This window comes from Gorilla gorilla, chromosome 5, assembly GCF_029281585.2.
Source record: "Gorilla gorilla gorilla isolate KB3781 chromosome 5, NHGRI_mGorGor1-v2.1_pri, whole genome shotgun sequence".
In the NCBI taxonomy this organism is placed as follows: domain Eukaryota; kingdom Metazoa; phylum Chordata; class Mammalia; order Primates; family Hominidae; genus Gorilla; species Gorilla gorilla.
Window position 1 is genome coordinate 100,679,198 of NC_073229.2, and position 21,553 is coordinate 100,700,750.

At 34.7% G+C, this 21,553-nt stretch overlaps 1 protein-coding gene across 4 annotated transcripts in view; it reads right to left on the reverse strand.

Moving 5' to 3' along the window:
• LOC109027241 (uncharacterized) overlaps positions 1–21,553 on the reverse strand; it is a 70,934-nt gene that overhangs the window by 41,717 nt on the left and 7,664 nt on the right. The window contains exon 1 of one of the 4 annotated variants that reach the window (XR_010134292.1): positions 6,328–6,351. The exons of 1 other annotated variant lie outside the window; for it this stretch is intronic. The gene's annotated coding sequence lies outside the window, so the exon portion shown is untranslated. Of the gene's footprint in view, positions 1–6,327; positions 6,352–13,608; positions 14,417–21,553 lie in introns of those variants that run through there. 2 more of the 4 variants (XR_002006362.4, XR_008681217.1) reach the window with 2 other exon arrangements.

The window sequence follows — 21,553 nt, forward strand, 5'->3', positions numbered from 1 at the left end:
GTCCAGTTTTATTCTTCTGGATACAGCAACCCAAATTTCCCAGCACCATTTATTGAAAAGGTGTTCTTTTCCAAGAGTATGTTCTTGTCATTTTTTTTCAAAGATGAGTTGGCTGTAAATATGTAGCTTTATTTCTGAGTTCTCTATTTGATTCCATTTATGCATGAAGACACAGGCTCATTATGTGTCTATGTGTTGGACTTCTTATGCTTGCTTAAATGTTTTATTCTAAAATCTTTCATTCTTCTTTAATTTTGGGACATTTGTAGTCATGTATTATAAATATTTTCATTCTTTTCTATTTTTGGTTGTTTTGAGACTCCCATTATATGGATAGTGACACTTCCACTGAAGTCTATGTATCTTAATGTTTTTGTGGCAACAGAATTAGTTTATACAATAAGTAATTGTTCTCAGTGTGGACAGAAAGCATAACTTCAACTAATAAGTATTAAGCATTTGCCATTTCATTAATTTTCCTAAGAATTGCACTGTTAAACATGTGGGTGTTTTTTACTTTTATTTTTGCAGAGAGAGATTCTAAAACCCAGAGATGTTAGGTAATTTGCTAGTCTACCTAACAAAAGTGGTACTAGATTTCAAATCTAAGCCATCTAATTCTAAGTCGTGTGTTCTTTTCATCCATGATATTGTCTCATCTAAATATGTAAAACTAGAAAGAAAAATGTAAAACAGTATCAACATATCTCTATTATGTAAATGATCTTTGAGGATTGCTTCAAAAAATAGTAAGAAAATATCTCCAACAAAATGCTCAGCTCATTAGATAAACTTAAAAGTCATGGGCAAACCCATCTAATCAAAGCCTCACTGAGTATATGTCACTCTAGTTTTATACATGAATACATGAAATATGTTAGCTGATCTTGGAAGCAATGTTTCAAATATGGTATTAAGTTAAATAAAATGTTTCCTCTTTATAAAGGAAAAATCTGTTGTTTTATTTTTTTCATTAGAAATCCCATCACATTTTACTTCACTGATGGACAGGAGTCAGTTTAAAGATATTACACATTAGAAAATAAATGTAGCAAAAAGGCAAATAATCCAGTCATATCAAGATCATTGTTTTCACAAAAGCAGCATGAGGATGTATTAACTGTCACATATGACTTATCAGGTCTTGAGTTGTCTATATGTGCAAACTAAACATGCCATATGTCAATGCCATGCTGAGCAAAATTTCCATTTTCTATTAGCCTGTAATCTGAATGATAAATTAAATGATTTTCAGAAAATAAACAAGAGCTATAAAAATTAGACAGTCAAAGGAAATTAAAGCTCCAGTTAGATGATTGTGTTGGGCTGTTCTTGCCTTGCTGTAAAGAAATACCTGAGGCTGGGTCACTTACAAGAAAAGGGGTTTAACTGGTTCAAGGCTCTGCAGTTTGTACAGGAAGCACAGTGCAGGCACTGGCATTTAGTGAGGGCCTCAGGAAGCTTCCAGTGGTAGAAGGTGAGGGGAGAGCAGGTGTCTCATATGGCATTTGTAGGAGAAAGAGAGTGGGAGATGCCACACAATGTTAAACAATCAGATCTTGCATGAACTCACCCAAAACAAAGGTGATGGTGCTAAGCCATTCATGAAGGATATGCCCCCATGATCCCCATACTTTCCACCAGGCCTTACCTCCAGCACTGGAGATTACATTTCAACATGACATTTGGAGAGTACACAGATCCAAACTATATTATTCTGCCCTGGTCCCCACAAATCTCATGTCCTCCTCACATTGCAAGATAAAATTATCTCTTCACAATAGTCCCCCCAATGCCAGAACTCATTCCAGCATTAACTCAGAAGTCCTAAGTCTCAAGTCCGAAATCTCATTTGGAAATGAGTTTCTTTCACCCATGAGACCGTAAAATCAAACCAAGTTATTTATTTCAAAGATAAAATGGGGGTATGGGCATTAGGTAGACATTCTCTGCCCAGAAGGGAGAAATTGGCCAAAAGAAAAGGACTATGGGATCCACATAAGTCTGACACCCAGCAGAGCAGTCATTATACCTTAAAGCTCCAAAATGATCTCTTTTGACTCCGTGTCCCACATCCAGGGCACACTGCTGCAAGGGGGTGGGCTCCCAAGGTGTTGGGCAGCTCTGTCCCTATGTCCTTTGAGGGTTGAGCCACCACAGCTGCTTTTACAGGTTGGAGTTGAGTGCCAATAGGTTTTCCAGGTGCATCATGGAAGCTGATTGTGGATATACCATTATGGGGTCTGGTGGATGGTGACTCCTTTCCCACAGTTCCACTAGGTATGTTCCAGTGGGACCTCTGTGTTGGGGCTCTAACCCCACCTTTTTCCTCCTCCCTACCCTAGTAGAGGTTTTCTGTGAGGACCCTGTTCCTGTGGCAGGCTTCTGCCTAGGTACCCTCGGCTTTTCTATACATCCTCAGAAATCTCAGTGGAGACTGCCAAGCTTCCTTCACTCTTGTCCTCTGTGCACCTTCAGGCTTAATACCACATTGAAGCCACCAAAGCTTACAGCTTTTACCTTCTGGAGTGTTGGTCTGAGCTGTATCTAGGCACCTTTGAGCTAGAGCTGTAGAGTGGGGATGCAGGAAGCAGCCACCCTAGGTGGCACAAGGCTTTTGTGCTCCTGGCCTGACCCAGGAAACCATTCTGTTCTTCTGGGCCTCTGGACCTGTGATGGGAGGGGTTATCTTGGAAGATCTCTGAAATGGCTTGGAGGACTTTTTCCCATTGTCTTGGCTATTAGTTCATAGCTCCCTTTTAGTTATGCAAATTTCTCTAGCAAGTGGTTGCTCTGCGGCCTGCTTGGATCCTTCCCCTGAAAAGGGGCTTTTCTTTTCTACCATGTGGCCAGGCTGCAAATTTTTCACACTTTTATACTTCTGCTTCCCTTGTAAATATGAGCTTCAATTTTAGGTCATTTGTTTGCTCCCACATCTAAGCATAGGATGTTAGAAGCAGCCACACCACATCTTGAACACTTTGCTTCTTAGAAATTTCCTCCACAAGATACCCTAAATCATCACTATGAAGTCCAAACTTCCACAGATCCCCACAGCATGAACAGAATGCAGCCAAACTCTTTGCTAAGGGATAACACACATGACTTTTGCTACAGTTTCCAATAAGTTCCTTACTTCCATTTGAGACCTCTTCATCCTGACTTCCATGTCCATGTCACTATCAGCATTTTGGCCACAACCATTTAACCAGTCTCTAAGAAGATCCAAACCTGTTTTTTTTTTTTTGAGACGGAGTCTCACTCTGTCGCCCAGGCTGGAGTGCAGTGGTGTGATCTCGGCTCACTGCAAGCTCCGCCTCCTGGGTTCATACCATTCTCCTGCGTCAGCCTCCCGAGTAGCTGAGACTACAGGTGCCCACCACCACGGGCAATTTTTTTGTATTTTTAGTAGAGATGGGGTTTCACTGTGTTAGCCAGGATGGTCTTGATCTCCTGACCCCATGATCTGCCCTCCTTGGCCTCCCAAAGTGCTGGGATTACAGGCGCAAGCCACCGCACCCGGCACCAGAAGATCCAAACTTTCTTTGATATTCTTGTCTTCTTCTGAGTCCTCCAGAATCTTTCAACCTCTTCCCATTCCAAAATTTCTTCCACATTTTCAGGTATATTTATATCAATGCTCCACTCCTCAGTACCATTTTTTTGTGTTAGGCTATTTGTTCTTGCATTGCTATAAAATTACCTGAGGGTGGATAATTTGTAAGAAAAGAGGTATAGTTGGCTCATGGCTTTGCAGGCTGTGTAGGAAACATAGCAGTGGCATCAGCTTCTGGTGAGGGCCTTAGGAAGCTTCTAATCATGATAGTAGGTGAAGGTGGAACAGGTATCTCACATGGCATGGGTAGGAGCAAGAGAGAGACAGTAGGAGGTGCCACACATTTTTAAACAATTGGATCTCACATAAACTCACTCATAATAAAGGGGATGGCACTAAGCCATTCATGAGGGATATACCCCCATGATTCCAATGCCTTCCACCAGGCCTCACCTGCAACACTGGGGATTGCATTTCAACATTAGATTTGGGGAAGACATATCCAAACCATATCAATGGTAATGGCTTTTCACTGTATAGGATATTAGCAGATGAAGTGGTGATAAAACTTTAGATTTTCTATGCTAGAACCTCAGAGTTTCAATGCTGCAAGAGACTTTGAAAGCTTTTAATACAATATCCTAATATTGATAAGAAGAAATTGATACCCAGGAATGCTAAGTGACTAAATCAAAGGTAACAGAGTACAACTGGGCCCTTAGGTGTTTAGCAGTGATAATGAGTCTTTTTCACTGATAGGCAGAATGGTTTGGTAAAAGGCTTTAGAGCCTGGTAGACTTGGGCTTGAAACCTGGTAAGGCTACTTATGGCCATGTGCCTTAGAAAAGTTATTTAACAGGCTTCTCTACATCCATAAACTGGGGGTAATAGGACTTAATCTGATAGGGCTACTGTAGATAGAAGTAGACATAATTATGTAAAATATCTGATTCAAAGTAGGCTTTAAACCAGTGTTAACTATCAGAGGTTATTATCAAAAGAAATGCTGTTATTATTTGTTGTAGATTCATTACATTTGAGTTTTTTCAAAATAGATCAATTTTTTTTCTGTTCTTTAGAATGAATTTTGATATGAGGTTATTTTGATCTCATATTACTTTCATTATTGATCATGTTTTCCTGTTGAGTGCTTTGAATTAAATTACATCAGAGGAATATGAATACATATAATTTTTGTTTTTTTTTTTAAGAAAAGGAAAAAATTTGTGGATATTTGCTCACCAGGCAAGTTTTTATTCATCATTTCAAATCTAAGAATAGAATGAGGATCTATGTGCTATTGTATTTGTGAAAGGAAATAATGCTACCATCTTGATAGAATGAAAAGGGATGATTTGGCTGGAAAATAAACTATAGAGGATAAAAAAAGATTATCAAATATTGGAGAATAACTTCAAATGTTGAAAAAGCAGATAAAAAAGTACTTTTAATTGAAGATGGCCCTTAAAGAACTTAGTGATAATATTGAACTGTTAAAATATTCATAATGATTATCAACAAAGCTGAAGATAAATAGCTAAAAAAACAGGTGAAATAATGGAAATGGTAAATACATGTTAAGTGGACAAATTATAAAATACTATGTTTATATAAAGTGGTAGTAGGAACTTTTAAAAATGAAGTAAGGGTATGATATGGATTTTTTAGTTTTGCTGAAATCTTTTGCCTTCATTCGATTAAAGAAAAAGACAATATTCAATTCTATGGTTTTAAAGAAAGGACTAGGAAAAAGACGTAAAAATGTAAGTTGTTGGACTAAGAAAAATAGGAAAATTTCAAAAGGGCCAGATACATACCGCTTTCTGATTCTCAATGAATGTTTAATACTGTTGGGTTTAGGTAATGGATAGATAAATATTTTAGCTTGCCTATTCACATCCACGATGCAGCAGAACCGGAAGAGTCCAGTCTGCAGCCCTCTTTCAGGAGTTTGGATTTATTAGACTGGGATAGGGCCTAGAAATCTGCATCCTAAAAAATTTCTTCAGATAATTTGCAACTAAACTTGGGAAGTACTGCAACATGTTAAAATATCAATTATGTTAAGAAAAATGAATATTGTGCTTTAGTTACATAGTATAAATTTTTCTAGACTCTTGGAAGCATAGATGATCATTTCCTAGATCCTCTTCTCAAAGAACTTAATCTGTTAGAAGATAGTTGCCCTAACAATCTCTGAAGAAAAGTACTCTTACATTAGCTAAATGTAAGAGTAGATTACTTTCCTTTTGGAAAGGAGAAATGTAAGAGAGCAGGCTTTCTGAATAAAGTTTTCATAAACTATTAGGTCTTAATAGGATCCATGGGAAAAAGCCTTTCCAGGAATGAACAATAATGTGAACACCAGCAACAAAATCTGCTCAGAGTAGATTTGGAGAAAGGCAAATCATTTTAGTTTAGAAGACATTGATGGCCAAATATTCATTCAGTCAATAAATATTTATGGAGAGCAAACCAGGGGAAAATAGTTGTAGTATGAGGAGAGAGAAGTAATTAGATTCAAATGATACTCAACTAGAACTTAAAGATTAATAAAATGTAGGCTAGAACTTAATGATTAATTGGGTTTGGGCAGGATGTGAATGAGGGAGAGGAGTAAAAGATCACTAGAAATTTCTGGTGCAAACCACTGCCTGTGTTACAATAATAGGTACTGGTTTTTGGATGCCTCTTATAGACACTGAACTTGCTCATTTGACTTGGTTTCACTTAAACTTTTTGACAGTGCAGTACAGTGGGAAATACAGCACCTTTGTTGATACTAGAGATAGTCATATTATCATGAATGGATAAGGAACATTTTCCATACTTGACAGGACCACTTTCATTCATTTTCTCTCCTATTAAAGAAATCAGGAACAGAACAATACATTGATTAATATTCCACTACTGTCAATGGGAAATGATACATTCCAATTCATATTCAAAATAAAAATATTTTAAATTATCATTGCTTTACCTAAGATACTTAATTTTGGTTAACAGTCCTCTCATTGGAGATCAACTATGATTGTGCTTAAGATTGAACTTAAGAATTCATTAATACTGTTTATTGCTCTCAATTTAGTTGCATGCTCTTGGACAAAGTTATTTATTTTAAAATAATAATCCCCTAAACCACTTATTATCAGGAGTTATGAAAATAAATGGAGATATTTTAGGGTGTGCAAATCAAATGTATTTTCCTCTTAATTTTCACTAACAGTAGGGATGAGTTTTTAAATATAATCCCAGGAAGAGCTCATGTTCCCTCTCCAAAAAGTATGCTTTTTCACAGACATTAAAAATTCAGAAACAGAGCAAAATTAGAAAATCAAAGATTATTATGAATAAACATAATGCTCTTTCATAGTTTCTATTTTATTTTTCATTATAATTTATGGCATTATGAATTTTGTAAAAGAATTTGGTCAGAATTTCAAAAAAAAAAAAAAGGAACGTAGTGTAATCACCAATTCTAACTTTAATGACCAATTTATTGGAAGTTAAGCAGGACAGCCACAGGATGAATACATGTATAATTACAACAATTCTCAACTAGAATATCATGCCAGGGTGTGGTTCCTAAGCACACAGTTCAGTGCTGCTCATACTTGCCCCCCAAATTTAGTTAGCACACATTTTTGCTTGAAGAAAGAACATCCTGTTAAAGTCTAGTTTAAGCCTGTAGTCACCAGTGATGACATGGAAGAAATTTAAATTCTACTGCCTAATGCCCCTGGGGCATGGGAGAGGTTTATACGTAAGGCCACATTCTGCTCTTACCCAAACATCCCATCAGCCTTGGATCCTGCTAAATTCAATAGCGACTAGAGACAAGACTGTGTACCTCAGAGTCTTTTGAAGTGTCTGTAATTAAGAGAAGGATTAGAAAAATTTGGAGATACTGTAAATATTAATATACAGATGTATAAACAGCCTTGAGGTTGAAATAATGGTATAAGTTGCAATTTTTGTCATGTTCATAGAGAAGAAACTGCTATCATTAATTTCTTTTCTATTCAACTTCAGTACATAGATTAGAGGAATGTCTTGTCTATGAATAAACAAAACTATTTATCAGACCCATATGAAAATAGTATTATAGCTAGGTTAGATAGATAGATATCAACTTATTTCAACTACTGTTCAGAAGGTTGGGACAAGAATGTATGCTTAGTCTTTAGACCTGTGTCTTCTCCCATTTCTTGGTTTCTAGTAGTGAGGGGTGACAACCACAGTTAGAGCACAACCAGTGGAGAGTACATTGGGGGCTGGATGAGGTCTAAGGCATGCAGTTAACACTCTGGGTAATCAATTACTCAATCCATTTCTGTGAGACTAAAAGACATACTGCCAATAACAAGACAACATGTTTTTTTTTATTAAAGAACAAAGGAAAGTAAAATAAAAGCCAAGTGCAACCAGCAATTCATTACCAATGTAGTTAACACTGATTAATATACAAAGGTCATTTGCAGTTGTGCTTTCAGTCCTCATGATCCATTTACCTCCGGGTTAATGTTGTCCTCTTGCTTACTATTGTTAGTGAGAATCATAAGCAGCAAGCTCTTTTGGGTCCGAGCTATTTTGTGTCTTATTAATAGCCATCTTCCTACAGTAGAATAGTTTGATTCATCTCTCCCATGGAGCAAAACCTACTGCCTATTTCCATGCCCACCACCATCCTGGCTGTCTCTGTACAACACCCACTTTACCTCTAAGTTTAACGTAAGCCCCAATTTCCTGTAATTAAGAGAAGGATTACTTCTGATAATAGAAAAGGCCTACCTTTTCTATTATAGTGGTTATTAGGTCTGTTCACAAATACTCCAATTTGCCTCACCTTACAGAAACATGGTAGAATTGCATTTTACCAGTGATTTTCAATTAAGTATGGTCATCTAACTTGCCTTGGGCAAAGAAATGTTGAAGAGAAATGTCATGTGCCATTTCCATGTGGAAGCTTTAAGAGTCAGTGCATGCTTTGTCACAATCACTTTTTCCTGCTTCAGAGATCATGAAAATAAGAGTTAATATCAAATGTGTGTCAGCAGCATCTTTGAATAGTCACAAAGAGCAGGGCCTTCTTTCAAATCTGCAGTGGACATGAAGCATTAGACCACTGAAAATTTGAGCTTGTTTATTACTACAGCATAAATTAGCTTATTGTGACTCACTTTATACTTAGAACTTGGCAATTTTCTATTCAACTTGACTGTTTCACCAGCTAAAACTGGTGAATGATTTGAAAGTTGAGTTTTGAAAGCTTATTCTTATTTTAATCCAGAATACTTCCATTATATAATCACAGGAAACAAATTTTTAAAATTGATCTTTATTTTTGCATGATGGAAAATCTCTTTTTTGACTTTCTTTATAATTTGTCCCCTACATTGCAAGGTCCAATTGTCTAGAAAATATAAATGATATCTCCACAGAAATTATATGTTTGTAACCCTTAGTCAAAATAGCAATTAAGCTGGGCACAGTGGTACATGCCAGTAGTTCCAGCTACTCAGGAAGCTGAGGTGGGAGGATTGCTTGAACCCAGCAATATAAACTGCTCAGGCAGTTTGAGTCTAGTATAGGCAGTATAGTGAGACTCTGTCTCTGAAACAACAACAACCATATATCTAGATAATTGTTGCTATATATATATATATGTGTGTGTGTGTGTGTATTTGTTGCTAAGTATATATAGTTAAAGTTATTTGATTATATATCTGTAAATTTAATTATAATTAACTTTAATTGTTACATTATGTTATATAATATAATTGTAAGTTATAAACATATAACTTCTGCAAAGATATTTATATATTTATTATATATTTATATTTATATTAAATTTATATTATTTAGACAATTGGACCTTGAAATGCAGGTGGTAAATTATAAAGTCCAAAAAAGTTTTCCATCATGCCAAACAAAACCATTTAAAACATTTGTTTCCTGTTTTATGTATATACACCAATTAAAATTATTTTGAACACCAAGTGTTTAAGCAAAACTATATAAAAGCAGATAAAATGGTCTCTGACTTATCCTACTTTTGTCTTTAAGCTGTTATATTAGCTTAAACTGTATATCATGTTACTTAAAAAAATCAAAAATCTGTGTAGATCTGAAATATATTTGTTACCATTTTAAAGGTTTAAGTTTTTCTTGTTAAATGGCTATCTGAGCCTGGTTATAAAGCAGGACAATATAAGGTACAGCTATTGCCATGAGAACTCTAAAACCAGTATATGAGCTCAGTTTTAATCATTTTAATTTTTCCTTTTTATTTTTCCTTTTTATTTCATATTTTTCACTGAAATTGGAAATTCTTTTCTGTCTTTATAGTATCTTATCCAAGATTCAAGGAAGAGCTTAAAGTTGTAAATTAGAGAAAGTTTGGCTTTTGCTATCTCTGAGTTATTTCTTTGTCCTCTGCTCTATTCCCTGTCAACACCTCTCCTTTCCTCCGCTATTTTCACACATATAAACACAGTCACAGATTCAACTCAGGTCTAATGCCAGTAAATTACATCTTTGCACAAATTGAAGTCACTAGTTTTCCTTTTCTTAAGAATCCATGCATTTTAAACTGTCTGTGATAATAGAAGAGCCCTTGTATATCCTTTGAAAAACATTTCATACATCGGATGGGAGAGGGGCTTTGGGGAACAAGAGCTGCTTTCTAGCACCTCTCAAATCACGTCCTTTGGTGGAAACTTTTCAGTCAACAGATGAGAGCATCTTGGCTTTGAAGTTTAGACAAAGCAAGAGAGGGACTCAGGCCACTCACTTGCATAAATACTTTTATTTGTATTCAACTGTGTTTCAACTGACTTTCTAACCTTTTAGAAAACAGCATTTTGGATTCTTTGCACCACACAGTAGCTCCGTGTGAAATTTATATTAATTTAAAAAGAAATTCCCTCTGGCTTCACATGACTGAACATTTGATTAAAATTAGAGAAACGGAGCTACTAGGCAAGTCATTCTAGCTCCGTATGGAACATCTGCTGAAGTAAGCCTTCAGAAGTCAGACAGAATTGAAATGTCATCCTCTGGGGGAAATATATATAACACAAAATTAAATGATGAACATGAATGGGAGAGTTCATAAGGTATGGACTGTGTGTAAGCTGATTAGTTACTGGCTTAAATGTTGGGGCTTCAGGAAACAGTAAAAGAGAGGTTTGTGGATTTGTTTGCTTGTTTGTATTATTAGCCTGATAGAGTGTAGTACTGTAGTACTGCACCCAAATCTAGGTGCAGTAAAATTGCAGGTAACATAAAGGTTTTAAAAAAACAATGGTTCACTATAATTCAGTTTTAAAATATATTTAAATGTTAAAATATTATATACATTTAAAAACTCAAAAGAGTAAAAAATTATTATATTAAGAAAACATCAGTACACAAGCCAAAATTTTTAGAATTCAGGAAAAGAAGTGATTTGGCTTAATGTAACATTAAAGAACTAAGGCTTTTAAGGAAATTATAGTTAGAGATATTGGGAAATTAAAACATATGAAATGTTCTTGCTAAATTTTTAACATCTATTAAAGACATAACTGACAGTGACAATTTCACCAAAAATTATCTCCAAAGAGATATGTTACTATATTACTTAACCAACTAAGCTCAAAGTTTTTTCAGAGTTAAACAAGTGGCATATTAAACCCACTGAAACGATAAGATGAATAATTGTTGGTACTTTCTTGCTTTGACAAAAAAATATTACTGATATCATTTTGGGCTGATGCAGTATTTACATCAACCAACGTTGTTTATAGCTGAATAAATAATAGGTAGATGATAAGCCAAATCAATATTATTGATTATTTCTTCCTCTATTATGATTAATTAGCCAATTACCATCAGCATAATAAAGTTTTATGTTAATATTTTATTGCTCATTTCTCAAAATAACCATGGGTATTAAGTTTTATATATTCAAAATTATTTAAATAATAGATTTGGCAATTGTTTGACATGCTTTACTACTGTAATATTCTTATTGAACAAAATGGTTCAGTCGACTTAAATATTGTCTATAGAATCAAAATTCTAATGCTTGGTACTTGAGAGTGAAATAGAAAAGTAGAACTTGAAAGACTGAGGTGCAGTATAGCAAAGCGGTATTAAAGAGAAATGAATTTTTAAGAATTTATGTTTCATCTGTGCTGCATTGGTACCATTTGTTGAAATTCATACAGCTTGTTACTTTCAGCAAGAAATATAGCATAAGATTTAAGAGATTATAAAAATGTTAGCAACTCATTGGTTAATAGAAATATGTTTTCATAAATGGCTACATCAGAAAGATTTTATTTCAAATGTATGCTTTAATAAAATATACTCATACATATTCATGTGGAAATTATGTGTATGACTCACAGGACTTCTCAGTGATTTGTGAAAGAATTAAAATTAGCCTGTGGGAGAGGGCAGGTGTCTCTTCTGTTGCTGCTCCTTAGAAAACCATGGTACTCAAATGATTAGGTAAAATTTAGTTACCACGTTTAGTCCTTAAGGATTAAACTTTAGGACTCTGATGTTATTTACTAGTATTAATGTTCCACTAACATTTTAGAATACATTTCTTAATCTAGGTTAGGTTAATTGGGGTCCAGGAAAAGAATAGGAAAATTAAAACTTCAGTCTATGCACTATTGAAGTGGAGTCAAAATGTTGTATTAAAGTTAGGGGATAGTTTTGAAAAGGAAATGTGTATTAAGAAAGCAATATAGATAATTAAGCCTATCCATGTAAGACCGTTGAAGGAAAACACCCCAAAGAATCAGAGGCAGAATAATGTTGAAGCCATAGTTCTAGCCCACATGAGTAATACACTGTGCTCATGCACTACTCTGGGTATTGGAATTCGAAATTGAGGTTAGATAGGAGATTGGCTCTCCAAGAGCTCATAGAATAAAGAAATGGAAAAGCATTAAAGAATTACAAAGTACTGTATATGAGTTTGTGTTTTGGCTTCTAAATGATATTGAAAGGTGAAGATTTCTTTAGCATAGAACATTCTTCTACAAAATAACTTGTGTAGTTATTAGGGATCAGATGTAATAAGCAATTATAATTAAGATATATCTCACATTATTTCTATCAGTTTGAGTTAAAGTATAGTTCACTTAGAACTTGTAACTGTGTTATAAAGTGTTGCTCTTTATTTTTATAAAATAGAAAGCAGATACAGTCTGGAAAACAAAGTTCTTATTAACTTTTGACTTGGTTGATTCTCTAATGTAGTTAATGAGCCAATAAATTTATGTATATGTTAGAGAAGTTTCTAAAATAAGTTTCTTTGTAGACTTACTCAAAATCAGTGAGCATGCTTTAATAAGCAGTTATTTGAATAGATATAAAACAAACAAAATAAAATGTAAAAATTGACAATTTTGTCATTTACCCAAGCTGTTTAGCAGTATGAGTTATATATTTTATATTTTACAATATTTCTATTTATTTTAGTGCAAAATGACTCACTGCCATTAAGTTTTTGTGGCAAAATAATACATTATAATAATGTATTCTTATATAAAATTTTATCTGGTTGCAAGCATGTCTTCTTTTCTCAACTAAGGATTTTTGGAGAATATACCACTCAATCTAAATCACTGTTTTAGGTACTGTATTTGAAATTGGTGAAATCTTTACCTTATCATTCATAAGGTTATTATTCATATGCATGCCAAGCTAAGTTTTATTTGGAGTTTAAAGTAAGATACAAAATGTATAAGCTGATGGTAATGCTGCCCCTTTAGATACTGCCTGATAATGCAGTACATGTGTCTACATTTGTATACTGGAAAAGTTATCATCCTGAGACATGTTAGTGGAACGAAATGAGAACCAAGGTTGTACCATTCTCCTTATGTAGCAAAGCCAACTGGTAAAAGAGCATGCAACTAAAGGATTTATTGCATGTATTGACATGATTGGAGTCAACAAGAATACCATATTTGTGGTACCCAAAATACTCTCAAATATTTGGGTTAGATTTACATGTTTACATATTTATACAAAACAATAACAAAATTTTTCTTCCCTATTTTTCTCCCTTTACCTTGTGCCCCATATGTCTCTTAGGACTGACCTGCCTAAAACCATATGAAGCCTGTACTTCTGATTCTTTGTAATATAATATAATATGGAGAATTAGATGCTTTGTGTTACAAGTCACTAGTGATTTTGTTTTAAATGGACCTGATTTTAATCTCTTTTCAAAAGATGCCATTCTGGATTTTGTGACCGTTTTTGTCAAAATGAACTTTTGTTTTGTTCTTTATCTCCTGGCTTTTCTATTTATTGCGACCTAATTCATTCTTTTTTTATTTCATATTTACTTTGACTTGCTTCCTGTTTTTTATTCTATGAGCAGGTAAAAAGCTCAGAGGAGTTTGTGCCTTTTCTTAATATTATGTGGGTTTTCTCCTCTACATCTTACCTTACTCCCCATTTTCATGGACTTAACTTTACCCTTTGTTACAAACTATTCTAGATACTTTCCCCCTCCAATGCTGTATACTTATTTGTTGCTGCATAACAAATTTTCCCTAAAATGAGCAAGTTAAAACAACAATAAAAGGGTATCTCACAGAATTTCCATGGATCAGAAATTTGGGAACAGCTTAGCTGGGTGTTCTGGTAATTTTAGCTGGTGATTTCTCATGAGTTCCAGGCAAGATGTTAGCAAAGGCTTGACTGAAGCTGCAGGATTCACCTCCAATTAGCTTACTCATGTTCCTGGCAAATTAGTGCTGGTTATTGACAGGAGGCTTCAGTTCCTTTATATGTGTTTCTCTTCAGAGGGCTGTTTGAGTTCCTCATCATACAGCAGCTCATTTCCTTCAAAGTAAATGAACCAAAAGAGAGTAAGAGAGAAAGTGCAACGTCTTCTATTACCTAGCCTTCAAAAGTCAAACTATTAGTTATCCAGGTCAGCCCTATTTTATGTAGGAGAGAACCACACAGTGTGAATATGAGTAGGCAAGAATCATTCAGGGACATCTTGGAGGCTAGTCACCACAAGTTTATGCAACAGATGACTTCCCATCTCAATTCTAATCATTCGAAATTTCTCAGTTGGATAATTTTTATTAAACACTCACCATCGTTTACATATCTAAATTTATCACCCTATGAAACCAGTCCATGTTTGCCTTTTATTATTTTGCTTGACTGAAACTTCATATTAGACTCACAGAATTTTAGATGCTCAATGCACAGCTTTTTTTACAGACAAGAGGGGAAACTCACATGTGCATACCCTGTAGCACAATTTTTGTTACCTTTTCCTGTCAGTGTCAATATCAGCTTGTTCCGATTATTTTCCCTGTTGCTGCTCAGCTTCTCTTTACTTGGACACTACCTTTTTATCTAGGCTGTCCTAGATAAAAGTTATTTTATCTAGGTTATTTCTAAGGTTATCTTCAACTAAAGTTAAGACTTAAAGAGAAAAAAGAAAAAGAATTGCTTATTTTTAAAAAGTACTGTCAGCAGTCTATGACATGGGACTGAATTTACCCTGGAAAATCTTGACTGTAGGAGGATACCTAAGCATGAGAATAGCTTTTGCCATTTTACTATGCAGAATATTTCCCAAACATTGGATTCCTCAGTCCTTATGTTTTGGCCTCAAACTGATGATTATTTAACAGAAGAAAAACGTTTTTCTTGGAATGGTTTTGCACAGTTAGAAATATAATGTGTTCTCCATCTCCCCCTAAGCTTTAAACAGTACTCACTGATAGATACAGAATGTCAGGCCAGATTAACTACTGATTTTTTAGGCTTAACAGCTCTTTTATTTTCATGGTAATTATCATTGGTTGGACATTAGTGTAGATAATGTACACATGAAGTTTCAAACTAACTATAGGGCCAAATTAGCTTCAGTGTCCATCTAAGTGAGAGAGAACAAAAAAAGTCAAATGAAAAATACATGAATATAATAGCCTATAGAACCCCATGACCTTTGTTAAAGGACCTGAAATTTTATAGGAGGTACTTTATGGGTGATTGGATGCAGTCTTCTAAATAAAACACGATGTAGAAAATTGATATAAAAAAATGACACTAGATATAGAGGGAGAGATCTATTAGAAGAAAAAATGTATTAAAATTGAAAGGTATATGTTTGATTAAGAGAAGCAGAAACAAAACATTTAAAAATATGAAATTAAAATGAAATGAGATGATGAACATTTGTTAATAGCCCTGGGTGCGGCAGTGCAACCTGTAATCTCAGAGCTTTGAGAGGCCAAGGTGGGAGGCTTTCTTGAAGACCAGTCAGGGTAATGTATTGAGACTTAATCTCTATAAAAAATAAAGAAAATTAGCCAGGAGTGGTGGTGCATGCCTCTAGTCCCAGCTACAGGAGGATCACTTGAACCTAGAAGGTCAAGGCTGCAGTGAGCTATGATTATACCACTGCACTCTGGGCTAGGTAATAGATCAAGACCCTGTTTCAAAAAAAAAGTTTATTAATAAAATAGGGAAACAAGTTATAAAATGCCAATAGCATGACTACCTAAAACAAATGCTTAAAACACTTGCAAAGCACCTTGCATATAGAGGACAACAATTATTTACTGAATGAATAAATTAATACCTAAACTGTTCTACCCTAAGATGCACTTGAAATCACCATTTCTGGGAACCCTTGAAAATAATAAATGAATAAATGCTCAATTTGTTGAATTTCTACAATGTATCTTCAAATATGTGAGATATATTACATGCATTATCCCTACAGTAATCATATCAGGTAACTTTTTTACTCCATTTGACAGATGCACAAACTGAGGTTCAGAGATTGAATGTAACTTGCTCAATATTACACAAATAAGAAATGAAAAAGGATTTCAGCCTAGTCTGGCTGACTCCAAAGCCTAAGCTCTTAACATTTCTGCTACGTGCACCTCTACATTCAAGAAGAAAGAAAATATAATAGTTAAATTTAAACTTAAATCTCATAGACAATATTCACTAACTTGTAAGACATTTCATGAGCATGAAATACAGAAGCAAATAATCTATGGTCTTGAATGGTACCAGAGTCAGGCTGAAACAGATGATTATATTTTCAAGTCAATGAGTTATGATTTGAAAAAAAGAAATCCTAGGATGGCTTGGAAGCACAGAGTAAGGCCACCTATCCCTGTCTCGGTAGGTTTTTTGGGTATGAATTCTGAGCTAAATATTAAACAGTGTATAAGAGTGAAATCAGTGAAGTCAGAGGTGGGTTTTAAGAGGAGGGAGTAACATTTGTAAGGTTTATTGCAGTCAGGGTGCAGGGAAGAAGCCCAGATATAGACTAGGGGAGATAATAGACCAAAAGGGGTCTCGTTACTGAATTAGGGTTTTTTTTTCCCCTGAGGCAGTGATAAGCTACTGAAGGATTTTAAACAGGAGTCATGTTTTCTTTTGAGAATGACTCTTCTGTCTATAGTGCCATAAATGAAGATAGAACACTACTGCAACATTCTAGGCAGTGTAGCATGATGATACCTAGAACCGTGGTATCCGAAGTATGGGGGTATATATTCCTGGGATACGTAAGAGCGGCTAATGGGCCAGAGAACAAAAGAAACATTAGAACTTCTATTTATTTTTATTTTATTTCAACCATGTTTTTAGTTTTGCATATTTTTATAACATATAAATGTATACACATATAATAATGTTTTGAAATAAAATGTTTGGAGTACACTGTTTTAAAGGAGATGGTCAAATATAAGTAATGTGTTAGATTTTTGTAGGATTTGGTAGGATTTTATTAAGAGTTAGATAAACGGAGGTAAGGTAGTGGGTAATATAGGTAAGAGAGAATATACAATAAGAGAAACATAAAATGAGTAATTTAATTTTATGATGAATTAGTGGTACTATAGTTTAAGTAAAAATGCTTAAAAGATAGATCAATCTACTAGCACTAAAGTAAAATGATATATTAGCTAGTGTCATAAGTTTTGGAGTCAATGTGATATGGAGGTCAATTGAAACCATGTAAGTGAATGAAATCAGCAAAGAAGTCTAGGGAAGGTGAATAAAAATGATAACCTGGCCCAGAACCCCAGGAACACTGACACTTAGAATGAGCACTGGAAAGGCAGAGGAGGAGAATGAAATAGAGGGGCCACAGAGGAAGAATGAAAACTGAGGCAGAGAGTGGTTTAATGGAAACTGAAGGGTATTGATGTTGAACAAATATTGATGTACAATTCTGCTGAGAGGCTAAGTAGGAGAAGAGCTAAAATATATTTTGTGTTTAGAACATATAGTGATTGGCAACCTTTTCAAGAAGCAGCTTCAGTGACATTGTGGGAATGAACAACATCATGGGAATTCTAAGGGTGGAATAGTGAATGACAAGTGAGGAAGTGAGGATTAGGAATGATTTCAACAATTTTGGCTGTGAATGTGGATGAGAAGACTGGAGTAGGATGAACTATTTAAAACATTAAAATAGGGAAGAAACTTACATGTTTAAATGATGCTGATGAAAAATCACTGACAGTAGCAAAGCAGAGGATACAGGGATCTGTGATTTCTTTCCTGTCTTTATCAATATCTTGTTCCTTATCGCAGCTCTGAACAAAGGAACTGAGAGGCTAAGTTTTCCCAAAACACAGTCCTAATCATTTTTGAATTGAACTTACAGGGAGGAATAGAATGAGCAGTACTTTCAGTACCCCGTGACGATAAGAGTGAAAAACAACCAGAAATACATAGAGGCAAAGAGATCAAAATAGGCCTGCATTTTTTAAAAAAGAAACTATCCTGCAATGGATTCCTACAGAGGCTCCCAGTTCTCTTCCCCAAGGGTAGCATCTGCTTCTTGTGAAATCAGCTAATTTTAATGAGTAGAACTGAAGATGCTGAACATTGTCTTATCCATTAAATGTGACTTGGGTGTGGGGTGGAATTTGGGGCACTGCTGCCTCAGGTTGGGTTAGGAGTTTGAGAGTGGTAGGAGCTGACAACAGGAAAATAACTGCTATTGATCAGAAAATCTTACCTCTAGCCCATTTTGCATATTTCCTAATTTATTGAGGACTTGATGACATATTTTCATTTTGTCTTATCCCATTTTACTCTGAGAAATAGATTTAATAGAATTTTCTAAAATTATCCTATTGGTTTTTTTTATATGCTGCCTCTTTTTCTGAATCTAGGTTTAATTCCTTAACATTTTCCATTGCCTTATTCATGTTTTTTTGTTTGTTTGTTTTTGGTATGGCATTTGCAACACCTTAGCCAACTAATCAGTTCATAGTACTATTTTTCCTAACTAGTATGTGAACATTACATGAGAAGATGTCATAGTCAGTTGTACTATCCTTGGGCATAGCATATATTCTGACAACTCTTCTAAGCATAATATTTTGAAATGAGTGAGTGAATGAATGAATAATGCATCATGGGAACAATTTTCCTGTTTCTCTAAAATAGGTACTTTTCATGGATTATTTTTATAGATATAATGTAATTTAAATCCAAAATACAACTGAAGTCCCATTCATGCCAATAAAAAAGAGTGAAAAGCAATCAGAAACATATAAAGGCGAAGAGGTCAAAACAGGCCTGTACATAAAAAAAAGAAACTATCTAATTATATGTCCCACTGTATTTGAGACTTAAACTTTGAGGACATTATGCTTTGAATTCTCACAAGCATATATGTTAGTGATAATCAGCTCCATTTTATGGATGAGAAAACTAAGGCTAGAGAGATTAAGTAAATTGCTCAAAATTTCTCAACCAATAAGTAGCAGAGTTAGGACTGAATAAGAGATGTGAAAGATGACAATATGGCAGTTTTTGTTTTCTGGACCCTGATGTATAAGTTTTCAGCTCTTATTTGCTGATTTTTTGTGGCACCTTGTTTCCAAAGATGGTTACTATCCATAAGTTCCCCTCCCATGAGGGGTGGAATGTGTTTCTCCACCCCCTTGAACCAGGACTGACTTTTGCCTGTTTTGATCAAGAGAATACAGCAGAAGTAAAGCTGCTCCAGTTCCAGACCTCCTTGTTAAGAGGACTAGCAGTTTCTGCCTCCTATCTTGGAGCTCTGAGCTGTCATGTAAAAATTCCAGGCTGGAGAGAGAGGCTACGTGGAAGTGTAGGTGTGTGAGTGAAGAAGTTATCTTGGATGACCATCCCAATTGAGGCTTCTGATGACTTCAGTCCCAGCCTTTATAGGATAAAACTGCATGAGAGACCCCCCAAAGAGAACACCCAGGTTAACCTAATCAACCTATAGAATCCTGAGAGATAATAACAAATTGTGCTTGTAAACCATTAAATTTTGGGGTAATTTGTTACATAGCCATAGGTAACAGAAACAGTGTTTTTTATCAAATTCAAGTTTAAATTGAAATTAGAAATCATAGTGTTCCTGGCTTATTATTATCTGATTAAATCTGTTAAGATCCTGTGACTATCACTGGCAGAATAAACCTTTTCTGGATGACCAAGGAAAAGATAGTCTTAGAATCTGTCTAGGACATAAAAGGGGAGATGTGCATCCTTTGAACATAAAAGAAAATGTAGTGAAAAGTTGCAATGTCACCATTACTAATGCCATTCAAAAAGCTAATAGTGTTATTTAGTGCTGACTTACATTCATGACTATTTTACTACCTGTCACTACATTTATTCATAAAACTATATTTTATTTATAATTTTAGTTATAATAATTTATTAATTTGCCCTGACTTATTATTCAGCATTATCCAGTAGATGATATACTTGACTTCAGAAATGTGTGACATTAGCCCAAATATACATTTCCTGTCAGTGACCAAATTTGGCCTCATTTTATATTTGTACATGCTGCTAATTGCTCTTTAACTATTGAATCTTACTCATTAAAGGTTATTTTATGTTTCAGAAAAGCTCTATAAAGCTTTTCTAAAAATAAAGGTACTGAGTGTTTATTAGATTGAACCCTATGAAATTCCCAATATTTGACAATTTTTGTCCTACAAAAATTGGTATTTCATAATACCATGTTGTAACTACCTTTTTGTTGAAGCTTTATAATAACCTTGTAAGCCAAGGCAGTAGAAGATGGTGTATACACATTTTTACTGAGAAAGAGAGTGGGTTAGATGTTAAGTGACTTAGACTTTGTCTCACAGCTAGAAAGTAGGAGTTGGAATTTGGATTTATGACTGCTAACACTGAGTCTACTAATTCACACTTTTTCTTCCACAGTAATTATTAATAAACATGACATTCTCTGCTTATAATACAAGCTTATCTTCAGGTGGCTGACTACATTTAATATTTCAAGGTCAATATGGTAAATTAATCTGTTATCGCTGAAAGCGGGTCGGATATAGAGAGGAAAACAATATGATGATGTGGAAATAAATAGCAGGAGCTGGTTTGTCAGTGATTCAACATGTCCTATAATGTTTTTCTACTCACATACATCTATAAGTATGATTCCTTGTTAGATCTGAGTGTTTTCAATAAGACAAAGCATGCACAAACTTTCAAGAAAGGAGAAATGAGGAAAACGATAGACAAAATTGGTTAGAAGAGCTCAACAGAATTTGTCTGTCAATTCTAAATTAAATTGAGAAGAGAAAAACCTAACACAAATTTAGAAGGCAAGGTCTGTAATATACAGGGAGGATATTTTTAATTTAACCTTCATATAGTGATTATTGTCACATGGCCTTTCTACCTGTAGCTCTGATCCTAATTGGCAAGGTATGCCAACCATGCCAAAAGGAGTCAAAGAAAACCACCAGTTCACTTCAAAAGTCAAGACATGGTCTCTAGCTGTCACTGGAAGATTCCCTATAGGAACTGCTGTTATAGGAAGCTTCTGCAAGAGCTGTAATGTGACCATACATTATCATTTTATTTTAAATAATGTTGAAAGCCTGTGTCAAATGGCAAAATATGAAAATAAATACTTGTCATTGGAGAAATAATAGTAATAATTGTTAAAATTAATAGTGCCTT